The sequence below is a fragment of the Hetaerina americana genome, unplaced genomic scaffold (genome assembly GCF_022747635.1).
Source record: "Hetaerina americana unplaced genomic scaffold, ioHetAmer1.1.p SCAF_11, whole genome shotgun sequence".
NCBI lineage: Eukaryota > Metazoa > Arthropoda > Insecta > Odonata > Calopterygidae > Hetaerina > Hetaerina americana.
The window spans coordinates 5,008,372-5,027,904 of record NW_027286181.1 but is presented as its reverse complement, the minus strand read 5'-3'; the positions used below and the strand labels follow the sequence as shown (position 1 = coordinate 5,027,904).

Genomic DNA, 19,533 nt, shown 5'->3' with positions numbered 1-19,533 from the left:
TTAAAAATTTATGAATGGAATACTCATTCTAGTCCTGCTAAGCCGGTCAATTCTGGCTTGATAGCAGGTGCCAAGTAAACAAAAATGATAGCTTAAAGTGTTGCAATTATAAAGCTACATTTATTGTGTCACGTTTTGGTCCAAGCCTTAATTCATTCTATATACTAGCCATTCGTGTATTCTCTCATTTACAGCATTTACTGACAGTTATATTCTTAAATCTTTAGGTATGTCTTTGGAAATTAGAGGTACAATGACCTCCAATTTTCTTCTACCTTGATTGGTATGATTTTTTTCTGCTATACATATACTTAATATTGTCCCTTAATGGTAATTCATTTTTATTTAAATTAGGTATTTTATATTTGTCATAAAAATAGTTTCCTCTTATAATGAATGGCATCTCTATGGCTCGATCGTCGATTCCATTTTTTTTCGTGACACAGTCGTCGCATCGCAAAGCTTAGGTGTCCCCCCACACCTACTCTAAGTGGTTTATCCCACTCCGACCAATTGGAGCGGCGCGGGAAATTCAATTACATTACTTTTCGAACGCGCCCTGTGTTATTACCCCCATCGTACCCTTGTAATTACCCTTATAGCAGGGGCTTGGAATGAGCGGAGGATGTTAAGCAAGAAAACCAATGCCAACGGCCATACCACGCTGAATACACCGGTTCTCGTCCGATCACCGAAGTTAAGCAGCATCGGGCCCGGATAGTACTTGGATGGGTGACCGCCTGGGAACACCGGGTGCCGTTGGCTTTCAATATTGCCGACCCCGGTGGCGGCGGGGTAACGTCCTCGTCTGCCATTCCAAGGGTCGCGGGTTCGATTCCCGCAATTGATGTAAAGTAGTCACGTTCCACAAAATGAATGTAGAAAAGGGAAGCAGAGTAGTGAATGTTTGGCAGGCAAGAGATTTTTTTAGGGAGCGATAAAATCAGATTTGATCAATATGTTGTTTTCCAGATGTTTACGTCGACAAGCAATCACCTGGTGTAGAGTTAGCGTGATCAATTTGGATAAATAATTGAAAATGTGCAGGAAATGAAACGCCTACCCTCTTGTGAGTGGGTGGTTAATGAAATGTGGTGCTGTCGAAGTGAGAAATTGGTCCAAGGAAGGAGATAACAGGTTAGGGACTAGGAATGATTGCGGAGGGAAAGCAAACGTGGTTGGTAGGAGAAAGGCTGTTAGTAACCTGACCATCACAATCACGATCACAGTACGTACATATAGGAAACACTTCCAGTATCAAAAAAAATCTGCAATAATTTATTGCAGTGGGTTCGAAGACCCTAGAAAAATTATTCCAACGAGTATTTTCAAGAAATAAACGGAAGCATACAAATAGGCTGGCGGATATTTCGACGTTCTCCGAATTGAAATAAACAGTATCATATTACTAGAATTCAATTTTGCATAGAAAAAATCTGCACATATCTAGTTATTTTTCAAGCGTATATACGAAAAATACACACGCCTGGTTTATATAAAAAACAATTCCACTTATGTACGGGCATCATCATGCCATTATGGTCCAAAACTTTATTTCCAAACGCTTTTAACAACTAGTAAGCGTAATAAATCTCATTCAGTGTCACTTTATTGACAAAAGTGATTGCTTTAGTACGTAAATTTTGATTAAGAATTCATTTCTGAGCTTGATAGGCAAGAATAAATTACGCCAAAAAGTATATTTTTAAATGTATCAAAATATTTCTCAAATTGTTAACGATCAATAAAGGTCAATTAAATCCATTTTGAATATAATTTACTACCAGTCTGTTTCAAACAAATATTTGAAGCACAGTATTTAATATACCACGAGGAGCTTAGCGACGGCTGAAGCATACAACGCTTAGTGCTGTAATGTGAAACGACAGAAATGGTTTAACTTTTATGAAAAGATACCAATCAAATAATCAAACTTAACCCAAAGGTATGGAATAAGCTGTGGTAAGGCCAATACTTTGTATAAGGTTTGACATAAATGCCAAATATGGAATTGCATTCTGAGTTTCATATTTATCCTCAAATAAGTATATGATGTCTAATAATAAAATGAATATGATGCAGCTACAGATAATATTTACTTAGTTTTTAGATTTTAATGGGTCGCAGTAGTCCAGGGGGTAGAGTGTTGGACTACGGACTGGAGGGCTCGAGCTCGATTCTCGGGCCCTCTGGGTACCTGCAGTTCCACCCAAGCTAGGTGATTTTTCGGGTACCAGATCTTCCTGGGAAACCATAACCGGCACAGGGAAAGGAACTAGCCCCCCTACTCTGATATGTGAATTTCACCCGCCGTCGGGCTTCGTACTCGGTGAACTCTACAATCACCTACCAAACCGTCCTTCGGGTTTATTAATGTCGTTATGATTTTTTTTATAGATTAAGGTTTTTTTCGCCGAAAATTAAGTGTGGCGTCAAATAACTAGGATGTGTTTGGTGTCAAATAGAAATAATTTAAATGCTCTAATGACGAGGCAAATGTTATTTTGTTCCTGTTTAGCTGCCATGAATATTTTATACCTTTACGTAAATAAAGTGAAAAATATTAAGAGATTAAATGTGTCATCCATTCGCGTTTGCTATTGAAAGTTCTGCCTTAAGCGTCGGTCAGTCTAAATCTTCCAGAATGAGGAGGAGAAGGAATTGAAAGGGAATTATTTCCCTCTATTAAGCTGACTGCTTCCTGTTTAGGCAATGTAAACGCTAGCTAGCTATTCATTCATTCATCCATTTATCTGCAAAGTAAATCCAGAGAGTATAAGTTCCCACGTAGGCTTAATGATCACCAAATGTGATTTACCGTTCCCTTTTATTGAAAGCTAACGTCTTCTCAATGGAAATTCCGTAGAATTCTGGACGGAGAGAGGATATCATGTCAACGGAATATTTTCATAGATTATTACGTGGCTGAATAAATCACTCATTACAGAGTAGGACATACATTTTGGAGAATAGAATAAGAGTTGCCAATAATATGGTTGGGAATTCATTTCAAGGGAAATTAATGAAGTTCTCCAAACTTTGTGAAACTGTTGACCGAAATAAATAATGGCTTTTATATCCATAAATTCAATGATTATTTTTGCTGGGAGAAATCCCATCCAGAATTGCTCTTTGGGGACATGGTGCGTATACGTTTGGCGTGTGTGGGTGCGTCCGAGCTAAAATTACTATCAAGCTCATCCTTCGGATTCTCCGGTTACCCGGCAACAGCATATTAGGAGCCACTCTCGCCGCTCCGATATTACTTTTTAAGGAGTCTGCCACGGGGTGGACCATTCCAGGAGTTGTGCAACTAAATTTTGGGATATTTTAGGTCTCCCTTGGGGAAGGAAACTTTTGAAGGCTCGATTTGGAACAACAGTTGCGCTTTGACTCTTCTGATTCGATCATAATTCTCCGAAGGACATTTTTCCGATATTCCTTTCATTATTCCCTTTTGGCGTGTTCCTTTGCATCTTAAGCCAAATATTTCCGGCAAAATGTCTGCCTATTCTGCCAAAATTTTAGGAACTGTGTAAATAAATGGATGTATATTATATGGTAGTTTCAGAGTACCTAGAAGAGAATTTAATTAACAGAGAAAATTTTAATGAGAAATGAATAATGTTCTACATGCATCAATCATTTACGAAAATTAAACATTTTCACGTTTGAGTTGCACACTCGTGTGGCGGAAGGAAACGTTTATACATGTACATTCTTTTGTGCTCTGGACATGCCTTCAACTGCTTCAATTAGTATCATTCAAATGTTAATAATGCGTGACTAATTTATTCTAAATGACTTCATTTTTCAGTACTCAGGCTATTTTTCATTTTCATCAATAGGCTTGTGCGTCGTGGTAAATTAATGGATAGAGTGATGGACTAATGACCACATATTTATCTGTATATGAAGAATGATCAGTTTTGGTAGTGTAATGGGAGAGAGACGCGATTCTATCGTAGCAATGAGTCAATATACTACCTTGATCAAAAAGTTCACGGAATAACCACGTGTGGCGCTCCCATCGTTCCGATTTCAGTTCTGTTTTTTTTGTTAAATTGGTACATCTGTTGTTGATATTCCCTTTAAATCTTAGTGTCATAACTTGACATTTGCAAAAGTTACGGTCGGTTTTCGGTATATCCATCAGTGCTTCTTGCGATTTTTCCATTACTTCCTCTCGGCTGCTAAAACGCGTTCCCCGTAATGGTTTTTTAACTCGATTGAACAGAAAGAAGTCACAGGGAGCCAAATCAGGTGAATTCGGTGGCTGTTGGATGGTATTTGTTGCATTTTTCGTCAAAAAATTACGAATAATGATAGCACTGTGCGACGGTGCGTTATCATGGTGTAAAATCCACGAGTTTTCTGCCCACATTTCTGGTCTCTTTCGGCGAATTGCTTCACGCAAACGTCTCATAACGCCCAAATAATACTCTTCGTTTACTGTCTGGCCTTCTGGCAAAAATTCATGATGCACTACACCGTTGTAATCCATGAAAACCGTCAGCGTTGCCTTCTTTTTTGACTGAAAACGACGTGGTTTTTTTGGTCTCGGCTCATTTGGTGAACGCCATTCACTTGCCTGATGTCTGGATTGCGTGTCGTACTCATAAACCCACGTCTCGTCTCCAGTAATGATCCTTTTGATGAATGTGGGATCGGATTCAGCCTCGCAAATCATGTCTTTTGCGACGTCAACACGGTCTCTTTTTTGCATGAAATTGAGGTCTTTTGGCATGCTACACGACGGAAACCCAAATCATTAACCACAATGTCTTGGGCGGATCCATAGGCAATGTTCAAGTCCTCCGCTATTTCTCTGATGGTTAATTTGCGGTTATTGACCAACATTTCTTTTACACTATCAATTTTTTCACCGACTTTCGATGTCGATGGTCTGCCACTGCGTTCATCATCTTCGATTGACTCACGACCACTTCTGAACCGCTCGTGCCACTGGTAAACGACCGTTTTTTTTAGAGAATCGTTGCCGAAACACTTTTCCAACATTTCCAACGTCCGTGCGCCACTAAATCCGTTTTTTACGCAAAATTTAATACAAGTTCGTTGTTGCAAATTTAAATCCATTTCTGCAATTGTAAAAAATCGCCAACACACACAGAGATAGATGTACTCTTGGCTACGTAACCTTTGCAAATGTCAAGTTATGACACTAAGATTTAAAGGGAATATCAACAACAGATGTACCAATTTAACAAAAAAACAGAACTCAAATCGGAACGATGGGAGCGCCACACGGTGGTTATTCCGGGAACTTTTTGTTCAAGGTAGTATATGCTGAGTTAATTTTAACGATAAACATAGAATGCAATTGTTTCTACTCAAATACAAATATGTATATTTCTTTGTATCGTATATTTCGAGAAGGAGTTTGATGTACTTTAGTTTTCCGGTTTAATGATTGCATTGCAGAACATTATATTACACGTCATATTCAATTAGAGGTAGGTAATTGATGATGAGGACGCTATATAAGGATGCCAAGAAACGGCTCTTTAAAAATTTGATATGGATTGTGGTTTTGTACAGGAGACGGTGAAACATGGTAATTGAGGCATGATAATAGGCTTAGATTTGGAGGCTTTAAATGTGGGTTTAGAGAAGGAAGGGAGTGGTGAAATATTCAGAGAGGAAAACAAACGAGGAAGTGTTGGGCAGGGAGTAGGGAGGAGAGGGAATTTTTGTGAGAAATCTAAAGAGAACAGGAAAGATGGATGGAGAATTACTTCATTGGCATGGGATGTTGGAGACTGAAATGAAATAGAAACGTTAGGTAAGAAAGAGAATAAGAATAGGATATGCATGTTGGAGGGGAAATACCGAAGAAGGACGTATACGGAATTGATGGAAGGCTTATTTTAGTGCCGCATGTTAGATTGTGAGATTGTGTGTAATTAGGAGAGGCAAAGATATGTATCGTTATTTCGTCTTTGACCTCACAAAACATACTGAAACAATACACCATAATCACATTAATCACCCCGAAGGTCGGTTTGGTAGGTGATGGTAGAGTTCACCCAGTACTAAGCCCGACGGCGTGTGAATTTCACACATCAGCGTAGGGGGGCGAGTTCCTTTCCCTGTGCCGGTTATGGTTTCCCAGGACGATCTGGTACACGAAAAATCACATAGCTTGGGTTGAGCAGGTGCCCAGAGACTGGCCGGGAGTCGAACCAGGAACCTTCCGGTCAATAGTCCAACACTCTACCCCTGGACTACCGCGACCCACACTGAAACAATAGGATACCAATAATAATATATATGCTAATAAGGAAAAATTCATCTTTTCGGGTATTCATATGTATTTATTTATTTAAATAAGCATTGAGTGAATCAGGGAATGATTGTCGTGATCTTGACGGCCAATTTTGGGACGAGAAGTGACCCGTGTTTGGGAACGAGTCCTCGAAATAATTACTCGCATATTTCATGTTTTTGTGTTACGTTTAAATTTAAATAAACGAGATAAAATAATTTTTAATTTCATGATTTTTAATCAACTTTAATTTTTAATTCATTTTTCAATTATTGAACCCTGCGTTAAATTAATTTGGAGTTGAAATTAAAGTAATTTATTCGCCATGTTTACGGGCGACAATTGTTTCTTAATTATTAACTGAATACGATAACTTTTCGACCTACCCTCAACCATATACATTCGGTTTGTGGCAGTGTAGCTTCCTGTCTCAACGACCCGCTTCCGTGTCTATCCCCTTTAAACCTAAGGCTACTCAGTTCCCCAGTTAACACCCTCTCGCCTCCGTCTGCTGTCCTCAGATAATGTGATTCTGGGTTCCCGTGAGGAATTGTCTCCATCCCCCCACTATCTCTCTCTCTCTCCATAGCTGCTTTGCTCCTTGCGTAAGTATGTAGTATCCGTCCCGTCTATTTTTCACGCCCTTTAGAGAAAAATGCACTGTGTTCCCCTCCGTATTGATATCATAGAGCCATTCTCAAAATATTGCACGAACATTAGCGGCAGGTAGGAATTGCGCCACCGCGATGCCCTTTAAGGAGAAAGTGATGAATTATTCCCTGTGATACAACGGTAGCAGTGAAATAATAAAATAGATACTGATCCAATACCTCCTTATTCATTGGCGAAGGCATTGAAGACTTCATCCTCATCGAAAATGTCTTCTCATTATATCACCAGCACAATGGCCATTTTCAATTTTCTCCTAGGTCCCCTCAGTCAATTTACTCCCGCGGAATTTAATGTTCAAGATTCCAATTTTTGAGAACCTTCCCTTTCTCATGATTAATTTTCATCTCCTTACCTCTCACGCTGTTATGTAATACATTCAGTGATGGCTACAATTTCTATATCTCACATGGTAAAAGCAGCGTGATCATGTGCTAAAAGCTGCTTAAATTAGCTCACCAACTGCACATACTCCTACCTCCAGATCTATTCAAACTACTGTCGTCATAATGTTTACGACTGCTGGCATTAAGTGAAAATTGAGGTTCATTATGTCGCTAATGCCGCCCTCCCCCCCTGATTCTTCAACAGTGCGTCTAATTTTTGCAGTCATTCATGAACGTTTATTTAGGTATAAGACCGTCAACCCTCTGGTTAATTTCACTTTTAATCAACACTTTCATTGTAAGCATCTTTCATTTACGTTAATTCTTATCATATTATGTCCCTCTACCTGATACCTTATTCTATTTAAATCTCTAATCCGAAAAAAAAATTAACAACATGTGATGACCACATGACTGTGGCTTTAATTTCTGTCCCAAAGAAAAGTTCGGCTAAGCTAGGAGCTATCAGGCAAAAGGATAGAGAAAAAGACGAATAGAATAAATAAATAGTCGTGGTCAATAAATAAGCACCCCCGGTGTGTTGGAAGATATGAATAAAGTTCTGATGATTTCTGTTTATTCTCTTCAATAGTAGTAGTCTGTCGGCTTAGGGTTGGTTTTGTATGGACTCTCGTACAGCACACTGCACTGCACCTGAGTCCCAGTTAACACGCTATAAAATATTCTTGGATCACATGCTAAATATTAAAATAGTTCATCATTTAGCTCTGCACATTTGCTACGTTCCCCATCCCGAAAAAAAATACTAAGTATTGAATGCCGTGTTGCGCAAGCAAAATTTATAATAATGGCATACTTGTCCGCTATTGATCAAGAAAATTTCAATGCGGCTGCGTAGATTTTCGCGGCTGTGGCTTGAAGAATTCTGCATGTCCGGGTTTTCACCGCGTTGTTGTTTGAAGCCGACAACAGTTTCGCCGAAGTTTCATCCGGCGTCTTCAGGTCGAAGATGAGGGACTCAGATTTTGGCCGTCCTTATATAGGTGGTCCCGTCCAGGTGCTGCTCTCTGATTGGTCCTTTTTCGGAGGACTCTCTTCCACGCGTTGTGGAATTGGTAGCCTTCATCTCTATTGAAATTCGCCGGGTTTTTGGCTATCTCAACTTATCTAAACGCAACCTCTCACCACCATCCGCTCCAGAAGACATCTTTGGTGGACACACTAGTTCACAGAGCGTATGAAATCTCTGACGCCGATTCTTTGCTGACTGAAAAGAAACATCTCCTGAGAGCACTAAAACAAAACGGCTATCGGAACGATATGGTCCTAAAAAGGACCGCCAGGGAAGAAAGGCGAAGACGAGATTCTGACAAGTCAATCAAGCAGACGGAACCGGACCCAAAGGCATACGCGACTATCCCCTTCGTTTCGGGAACATCCGAGAAGATCCCCTTCAATTCGGAAACATGCCGAGCTATGAAAGTTCGGATGAAAGAACACCTCCGGGCTACTACGAACAAACAGTTTCACCTCTCAGCCATCTCCGAGCATAAGTGGAGTGAACCCGGCCATGACGCTACAATCATAAGTAAAGAAAGTAGATATTACCCACGCCTAATCAGAGAAGCTATTGAGATAGCCAAAAACCCGGCGAATTTCAATAGAGATGAAGGCTACCATCTCCACAACGCGTGGAAGAGAACCCTCCGAAAAAGGACCAATCAGAGAGCAGCACCTGGACGGGACCACCTATATAAGGACGGCCAAAATCTGAGTCCCTCATCTTCGACCTGAAGACGCCGGATGAAACTTCGGCGAAACTGTTGTCGGCTCCAAACAACAACGCGGTGAAAACCCGGACATGCAGAATTCTTCAAAATTTCAATGCGTTCATACTGTGTTCAGGAGTCCTCAAAGATCTTATCTACATTAATGCAATAATCTCTTTACCCTTATCCAAATTAAAGAGAGAGTTGAAATAATTTTCCCTCCTTCCGCCTAAGAAAATATTTTGGATTAAGGCGAGCGGATTGGCGTTAGCCTCCGGCCCTGGGGAGCGTGCCCATCGAAAAATTGGTCACGATTACCTCTTTTCCCCAAATCAAGCCCTCCTCCCCCCCTCGCCATCAGCCCCATCCTCTCTATCGCTAATGGCCTTCTCCTTTTCTCCGGATCCCATTTCGCCACAATATCACTGTAGCCTCCACGTGCAACGAATTCCTTTTCAAATTGCGGGAAGGATGCTGTCAAAAGCTCAAACCCATTACCAAATAGTTTTGATCATCGCAGTAAAATAAAGGTGTTAACTTATAAATTGATATATAATTTTTCTTAGCATATTTACCATAGTAGAAATAATTTTCTTTATAGATCCTTGTTATTTGCTTAGCAGGCTTTTTTGTTGTTGCTTCTTCGAAATTTTGTCAATTTTCTAGATCTACAAGTCACTTTACTGCTCCTTGTAATCTTAAATAATTTTCCAGGAGGCTTTAACAAACAGGTCTCGGGTATCATCGAGTTTCCTCCTCATAATGTATTCAAATTATCCTTGTGGAAGTCATTGTCATAACCACAAAGTGACCGAGGAATAGCGGTAGCTCTCTCATTCCCCGAACCCTTAATTGACGAGGCAACGAATTGGAACTGTTCCATTGTTAATAGTATTCATCGGTCGGTTTATTCGAATAGCAAAATAATGCCAAACCTCAACCACATAATGACATCGGAGTCATTGCGCAAGAACTAGATAGATTCATTAAGAGAATAAGAGGCCGGCTTGTGACTATATAATCTAATTTTCTTTAGCGACCTTTTTGTGGTGGGGCTGGTAGGGTATTATATACATTCTGGCATGTATTTCCTGCCATATAACGTATTGAACTAAGTTGATTACATGTCTCTAAGCATGTAATCACCATGTTCTAATGGTTTTTACCTTTGCAGTTTTCCGATTTATCCATTAAATTAAGGACAGTTCTGAACCATCCTCGAGTCTGCTTACTCCTATGGCAATACTCAACTTACTTCAAAAAAAGACATTACCCTAATCCTAAAACTTTAGTAGTCAATATAGCCTTGTGCTTACGATATCTACTATCTTCATTTTCAATATATGCCATTGCTATCCTTGGCTTTCATCATCCGGTTATTTTAAAATTCCTTTCTTCACTACATATTCCTTAGGTGCCTTTCAAATCCATGCTTTTTCTTCCTCCTTGATGCCTATTGCTTCCGATCTCTCAGCTCTCCACCTGCATTGCATTTGACAGTTCTTTCTCCTCCTCAGCATCCAACTCACTTTGTTCACCCTTCTCCAAATCAATAGCTATAGAATCTCCAATAAAATCATATTCTTTCTCCTCAGCGTCCACAGAAAAGGACCACACTAAGATGCAGCTCTCTTTATTCGTATATTACATCTTCTGATCCTATTTTTTCCTCACTAGGTAGTTTTGGAACCATTGCTCCGTCACGGTTCATTCATGGATTCCTTCCTAATCGAAAATAAATCAAAATATATTTTAAGAACCTGATGAAAGTGAATGGTAACTTTATTTCTTTGCTACTTCCTTCTAGAAACTGCATTTATTATGCATAACTAGATGCCTATCAGTCATTTGTTTAAGTTATTTTGGAAATTTAAATGTAGCATCTCCGAAGTACTGTTTATCGATTGGGATGATTACATACAAGGTCTGTCCCAGAAGTAGTAGGACTGAGTCCATTAAAAAACATATATTGTCAGTAAAAAGAGACGTTTCAGGCGTGATATGGTGGAATATCATGATTAATTAAAAATAGCAATTTTCCACAAAAATATATTTTTGTGGAAAATTGCTATTTTTAATTAATATATTGTCAGAATTGATAGGTTCGCTCAAAAGATCTTCGGAGGTCCACCCTTGAGTGTCCGCGCACCGCTGCCAGCGGGTTTTCCACTCCTCGTACGCCTGCTGAAAGGCAGTGTCCGGAATGCTGCCAAGCCCTCTCATCACGACTGCAATGCTCTCTTGTAACGCCTCCACCGAGTCGTATTGACGTCCTTTCAGCATGGATGTGAGGCATGGGGAGAGGGAAACGTCTGGTGGGATAGGACTGTAGGGTGGCTGAGGTATGTTCGAGAAGCTCTCGGCCGATCGGCGTGCATGTTTCCTTTAGTTCGTCCGAGAGCGCTCGCGGCACCAACATCGCACACACACCGTTCTGATGCCCATTTTTTTGCTCATAAGTTGACACAAATCACTTTCAGGGATGCCAAGTTCATCAGAAACCATGCATAGACTTGATCTGCGATCCTTGTCCAACCAAGCTTTTAATCTTTCACTATTTTCGTCCAATTTTGAGGTCTAAAGGCGTCCTGACTGTTCGGTGTCTTCAAAACTTTCACTACTCTCCCGTAACAACTTGTGCCACTAAAATACACCCAATCTACCCATGATGTTACCACCATAAGCTGCCTTGAGCATGTCATAAGTCTATTTTCCGGTTTTGCCCTGTTTCACATTTAATTTGATGGTAAAGATCTGTTCCAATAACCGGTTCATGACGGAGCCTAACAAGTTTACGTTATAGAGGTTTCTCAAACGGACGATCCGCCCTCCTCAAAGGCTGGGAGCCAACTGTCACCGGCCCACAGCTTTTCCAGAAACTTCCCTCCCTCAAGCGCAGCCAGAGAAACCGCCACCCTTCCGTCTGTACGATGTCTGTTCAAAAGGTTTCGCGACTTTTCTGTTTTTTCAAAAATTATTTATTTATTCATGAATATCTATTTTGTCCCCTTCAAGTAATCCCCATTAGATATTATACACTTGTGACAATGTTTTTTCCAATCCTCGAAGTACTTCAAAAAATCATTGTTTGTGATTTTGTTCAGCTCCTCCTTCCATGCAGTCTTTATCTCGTCAATCGTAGCGTAGTGTCATCCTTTCATGGGCCTCTTCAGTTTCGGGAACAAGAATAAGTCACCGGGGGCCAGATCTGGGGAATACGGTGGCTGCGGCATCATTACGCATTTTTTTGCCCAAAAATTCGCGCACAAGTAACAATGTGTGAGCAGAGGCGTTGTCATGGTGCAAACACCACTTTTTGTTCTCCCACAAATCCGGGCGTTTGTGGCGGATCGCTTGGCGCAAATTGCCCATAACTTGCAGGTAATATTTCTTATTTGCCGTTCTACCCTGTGGCAAGAACTCATGATGCACCACGCCCCTGCAATCGAAGAAAAACTCTCACATTCCACCGAACATGGCGCCCTTTTTTCGGTCTTGGCTCGAGCTGCAGCTTCCATTGGGATGATTGAGCTTTAGTTTCCATGCCATAACCATAAACCCATGATTCGTCACCAGCTATGACCCTCTGGAGAAAATTTTGGCTGTCGCGGGCTGAGTCCAACACCTCATTAGCAATGTTAATCGTTGCTGTTTTTGGTCGATATTGAGCAATTTTGGTACGCATTACGCGGCAACCCGTGTCATGCCCAAATCATCGATAAACATCGAATGGCACGAGCCAATCGATATGTTTAGGCCCTCAGCAACTTCTCTACCGGTGATTTGACGATTGGCCAATACTATTTTCTTCACTTCATCAATGTTTTCGTCCGTCGTTGACGTGCTCGGATGTCCGGCACGCTCTTCGTCGTTGACATCTTCTCGGCCCTCTGAGAACATTTTGTATCACCAATAATGCTTCGGTCCAAGGTAGCTTCTTCATATGCCACGGTGAACATTTGGAATGCGGTCGGGCACTTAATTTCGTTTTTCACACAAAATATGGTACAGATTCTTTGATCCTTTTTTTGGAACAGGCAAAAATCGAAGACAAGCCAAGACCCGCTCTAGCAAAACAGCTGTCAACAATTAACTGAAGATCCAAAATGACCGAAATTTTCAGCATAGGTGAAAGACGTAAGTACAAACATAACGCCACAAAAAAATCGAAAATCAAATGTGCGTAACCCGCGAAAATTCAAAATTAGCGATACTTTTTGAACAGACCTTGTATGCCCAGGAAAAAATAAGTCAGACTACTTTTGACAGATCTTTTCCATTTTAAAGTTAAAATATTTATCTAAAATACACTCTACTATGGACAATAATTTGTCAAGACCAACCTCGGTGTATGATTTGAAAAATTCCGCAATGTGTATGGTGTTGCAAATCCTTCCTGTCTCACACTTCCCCCCTAGGGTTAATATCTTCAAATATTCCTTTTCTATCTCTTTTTTCCAGTATTTTCATAAATTCCATGCATCAAACATGGTTTAATTTTGTTAAGTGATGACACTGAATGACTTTGCATTGCATAAGTTTCGCAAATGGTTGCAATTTCAAAACGTCCAACGCAAGTTGACTTTATGGTAAGCTATTCACCTTTTCTACTGTATGATAATGATATCTTTTTCACAAATATATATCTTCAGGACATGAACAGGGTATTTTCCAAAAGTAATGTAATTATGCATTTTTAAAGTAATTTATTGAACAGGTTTACACAAACACTTGAAATTCTTCAAAGTACTTTCCTTGGGCGTAAACAAATTTTTTCGAACGACTCTGCCATGACCGGTACGCGTCCTGGAAGGCATCTTCGGGAACCTCTCGCAGTCTTCGTCGCGGCTGCATGGATCTCTCCTATGGACGAAAAACTGGTTCCTTTCAGGGCTACCTTAATCCATAGGAATAAAAAGAAGTCTAATGGGGCAACGTCAGGACTATAGGGGGTTGGTTCAGCGTTAGCACCTTGTGTTTGGCCAGGAGCTCGCGGACTCGTAGCGCGTTGTCGTGATGGAGTAGCCAGGTAGTGGAGATGTCTGTTCTCGTCCTGATGGCTCTTTTTTGGAGTCTTTCCAGCACATCCACCTAGTACGCAGCGTTAACTGTCTGTCCTTGAGGAACAAACTCCTTATGGATCACTCTTTTACTCTCGAAAAAGACAATGAGCATTGTTTTCACTTTTGATTTGCTCGTTCTTAGTTTTTGGGCTTAGGGGACTGGTGCCACTCAGAGCTATGGCGTTTTGTTTCTTGGCCTTATTGAAATACCCCGGTTTCATCACCAATCATGACGTTGTCCAAATAATGAGGTTCATTTTCAATACCTTGCAAATTTCACGGGAAATTTCCGCTCGGTTGATCTTTCGTGACACGGTCGGCGTGCAGAGGTTTACATTAACTGACGTCCTGCTGCTTCCTCAGCTTGGAGAGCACTGAGACCGGTTTCGCGGCAAAGCTTAGGGCCCCTCCACCTACTTTAAGTGGGTTAATATTATATCGATAGCAAATTGGTACCTGTAGAGTATAGTATATCCAAAAGAGAAAGATAGGAGAACCGTTCACTTCTTTATCAGAAGCATATATATTTTGTTATCTTCCAGTAGTTAAGACAGTAATGGCATGGATACCAGCAAATATGGCTTTTCCAACCTTATAATGGATTCCAAAGTAGAGACAATAACGTCTTAAAGCATTGGTCTGTGAGAAAATAAATAAAATTACAACACAAGTCATGATTGTTACGTAAATGGGCAATGTTTAAGACTACATTCTTCAATTGCGGACGTAGGTAGACCCATAAATCCATACTTAAGTTTTGAGAACAGTTTTCTACGAGAGTCAGTGATTTTTATTAACGCTTATTGGCCATTAAATCACGTGGGTGACTATGGTAAAGGTTATGTAGAATCTATCAATGTAAATGCGTCGAGAGTTCACGACTTGTTTCATCCCGCCATGAGATCGCTGTCATTCGTTCCTTTAAAAATTGACACCAGAACAATGAGAGAGTACAATGAGTGAAAGATTAAAAGGGACGTTGGAAGATTTAAGGGGATTGTGCTCATGTTTTCAATTGGGTTTTCGAGAGATCTTTAAAGAGGTAAAAGACCCATATTAACGAAACAGAATATCATGTCACTGCAGACAAAATAGTGACACGGATTCCAGAGATTAAAAAATTCAAAGATTAAGAAAACTCAAACAAAACGGGCTTTTAGAAGAGAGCCGGCAGGTGCAATCACTGAAGGCGAGCAAACCAAACGGAGGAGAACTCAAATAAAGAAATCTCCTCCCCAAGAAGTGTTCTCATTCCTAGTTAGCTCATAGTTACCGTGTTTCTACTGCCGTGACTATATGGTCCAAGAGCCTGCGTTCGTCTCAAGCCTTTGGAGGAAATTCATTACTGTGGCTGAGCTTGTTTTTCGTCCAACTATGTTCTTCTTTTTATTTTCAGCCCCATCCTTTTTTCTGCTTTCGTTTTAATGCGATTGCTCTTTCTAGTTTGTCCCAAGTTTTTGCTTGACCCTATCATTGATTACTTCCTCTTACGCTACTGTAAATGTCATCAAACCACGTTTGTACCTGAGCTATTTCCTTAGCGTGCCCTCATATCTCTTTGATAAGGGCAAATTATTTTGTTAGATTAAGTGATAATTATCAAGCATACTTTTTTGTTTTAATTACTAATTCCAATGGATATTGCCTCGATATATTCTCGCCTGCCTCCTTAAGTTATTCCTCCGTTCAATTTCAGTTTTAACACCTTATGTTTCAATCCACAAAATACCATTGGTATTTTTATACCTTCATGTGTACAATATGTTCCTAATCAATAAGTTCATAGTAGTATCTACATCTGCATAACTCACATAACATAATTGTTGATTCTAAGCTGTTCAATCACAAACGCAATGAATTATATATGCTACAATCTTAAAGCGGTATCATTTCCAATTTTAAACCTCTTGAGCACATCTTCAGTCACCTGGCTATTTGTGTAACAATTTATAATTATCCAATAAAAAGTCAAAGTGATCAACCAAAAGGCTTGATTAGCAAGTAAGAGTAGAGATCTCTTCGCACTAGCCTCGTACGGCTTGTGAAATTAACATATCAGGGTGAGGAGGACAGTCCCGTTCCCTATACCGCCTGTGGTTTCCCAGGAGGATCTGGTACCCGGAAAATCACACAGGTCAAGTAAATCTAAGAGCTCCCAGAAATGTAGCAAAAAACAAACCCCACCCCTCGATTTAGAAGCCCACTGGACTACTACACGCCTTAATCAATATTTAACAACAGTCTATGAAGTTATTTACATAATTTAGACATATATGTGACAGAAAAATAAATAATATTTTTTCCACCATGGTGAGTAGGATAAACTATATTTGGAAGTAGTGTGTTTTTTAAAATTATTTCCCAATATTCAATGCTCGCTAAAAATATTGAAGGATTAGATGAATTCATAATGCACATTTAATTTTTTCATGAGGCAATCAGGTCTGAAAGACAAGGCAAAGCTAAGAAAAGAAAGAAAATCAGATAAGAAACGATGCAAATGTATTGTCATGTATAATTAATTTTCCAAGTTTAGGTGCTTGCTGTCACGTACACTCCTGTTAATCCGAGAATTTTATTATTCCTATGGCCACAAAACATACACATTTGGTATCTCTACTTCTCTCTTCTGATCTATGATCGCACCTTGCTCTACTTAAGGTCTTCCGCAAATCTCTCAACATCCCTCTCGTCGGCGGCGAGGTGCTCACATAAAAAAGCAATTTACGTTATCCTCCAACATACCTTATTTATGCATCATCTTTTTTTTCTCCTTAGCTTCATTTTTCATTGCACGAGCCTCACGTGTAATCCTTGAGCGTGTATTTGTCGAGTTGAGCTTAAGAGAATAATTGATTTTTTTTAGAGTAGACTTAGCGAGGAGCGTTTATCTTCTTCCACTAGTTTATATTCCAAAGGTTAGAGCCTTTACTATAGTTCTACTATGCACTCTTTCCATCTATTTCCCGTGTTCATCTTCCCATTTACATCTTTAACATCTATATTATCTTTTTTTAGAATCTCGATAAGCATCTTTTAAGTGGTTCTTTGAGTTTATCAGATATTTTCTTTATTTATCCGAATTTATTAATCACTATTTCGCATGCATCTTTGATTTTTTTTGTTCTGCGTATTCGCATTTTTTCTTCGCGCATGCTTTCAAATCACTCTTCCTTGGTCTCCTCAGAATCCCGTATAATTTCATTTCGTACCTTGTAATTCATGGCTTTCTTTTTATCTTTATTTGATACCATTATTGTGGTGCACTATTATCTACAGAGACGTTAAATGATTTTTTGTGTAAGAAATACATATTTGAATAATGCCTAAGAATGTATGAACTATTTTCTCTGCATCTACCGACTAATTATTCATTATAATAATAGCGAAAATATAAAACGCCAATTTTCTTTACTACGTTACAAGGACTTTTAACGAAAACTGATATTTATTACCATTGGTAACTTTGATATTGTTTTTTTCGTATTAATGGATTTAATTTGTTGGAGAAAAATTTTAATTTACTATCAGTTTTCATTATTTTTCAAATCTTTATAATTTTATCTCCTCTTTCTTCTCGCTTCCTAATGTGGCACCAAATTGATCCAAGAAATGCTCCGATTCATTACACTGCATTGGCTCCTTGAAATATTCTAAGTTCCATGCATGCAATCAGATGAAAACAGTTCTAAAGTTAAGTTCAAATAGAAATTTAATCCAATTCAATACTTTTTTCCCGTTTGTCTTGAATAATTGATGTTCAGTTGCTCTATTATTCTGGTTAAATAGTGGCCAGTTAAAAAACTGCCTAGTGAAGTTTATCTCCAGGATGCGCTGAAATCATATTTGCTAAGAAGAACAAAGGATATTTACTCTGATCAATCTGCGAGGAGCAATATTCTATTGACAGACGTTTCCTAAAAATACACTTAATGGTCCACTAATGGAGATTAAGCTATCATATACGATAATATGATGCTATTTGTGCATCAAAAATCATCAAAATTCCAATTTCGGCTTACAAAAACACATATGTGAGTATTTGATTTTATTGAAAAAGACGAAAAGTCAATATTATTATTACGAAATTGATTTGACTCGTCTTTCGCTTTAAGTAATAAAAGTCTCCCTGATAAATAACTCAGTTTCTAGCGTAACATGCAGGAAATCATTCATGATGAAAGAAGGCACATGGATTTTACCTAGTTTTATTTACGAACAAGATTTTCTTACAGCGTAACATCTTCTGGTCATACCTGAGTATTTTACGGTGCACTGAAACCTAGGTTGTAATAAAAACCATCTTATGTGGAAAAGCCAAGTATCTTCTTTCGTAATCAGTCTCCCAATTTTTTAATATTATAACTTCTCTCTTAAATATTTTTCTTGAACAACGAATAATTTTTTTTCGAATGACATGTATTCGGTGTTCTTGACGTTGAAGTACCAACATTTTGTAGAATAATGCCACCTCTCTCTTTTGGTTCCAAAGAAGTGAAACAAAAACTGCCAATATTGAGTTATTTAATCAATTTTTTATATTTTTTTATAACCAATATAGTTAAAATACTTGTAATTATGTGTTTAACGGGCAGGTTATATAGGCGATGGACTGCCCTACTATGAAGCAATCGTGGATAAAACCCCCGGGCATGAATTAAATCACTCATGTAAACATTTCGGATTACATTGCAAGCATATTCAGAAGCAAACATTCATATATACATAGCGGCAGGATGTTAGACATTTTCATTCTTAATTTATTATATAAATATTTAATTTTCCGTTTCGTTCATGAGAATTAAGTGCCTTTCGCCTACTTAGTTAATATAAGTATGTGGCATGCACTTCGACTTTTCCGCAAGGGCTACCAGGAACTCCTTTTTACCAATAGAAAGAAGGATACTTGAACCTTGGTGTGTACCGACTCGGCAACTCCCAGGTTGGTCTCGAGAAAATCTGGGCCAAACCTCCTACTCTTCAGCCGAAAGAAAATAGCTCAATCCCGAACGACTAAGAAGAAAAAGCTTTATTTAACTGTATAAACTCACCATTAGCAAAAATTCCCCTTGGTGTACACTGGGGCAATGCAAACACTACTCTATTCAGGGGTTAACATTGTGATTTTCGTTCTCGGTTGTAGATTGACTTGCAAAAGGAGATTAGAGGTTGCAGTAGAGGTCATCAGGCAAATGGTCTCCAGTGGAAGCTGGAATGTGCTCAGGGCTTACGGGTGATACGGGTACCCGGCCACCCATTCCGCGGTACTTTCCTCCTGATAAGCCGAAGTCGCTGGTCAGTCTACCTTAACGGGTCCTTCGAGGGTTCAGGGCTTAGAGATGTGACTCCAGGTTGAATCATTGAAAAGCGTCCATGATAACGCAATGGGGGCCCTCACT

The 19,533-nt window shown here is 39.3% G+C and overlaps 1 non-coding gene across 1 annotated transcript; it reads left to right on the top strand.

The window, feature by feature from the left end:
* Positions 1-646: 646 nt before the first annotated feature.
* On the top strand, positions 647-765 carry LOC139701166 (5S ribosomal RNA). The gene has a single exon (XR_011703922.1). It is a non-coding gene; the product is annotated as a 5S ribosomal RNA (ribosomal RNA).
* The last annotated feature ends 18,768 nt before the right edge of the window (positions 766-19,533 follow it).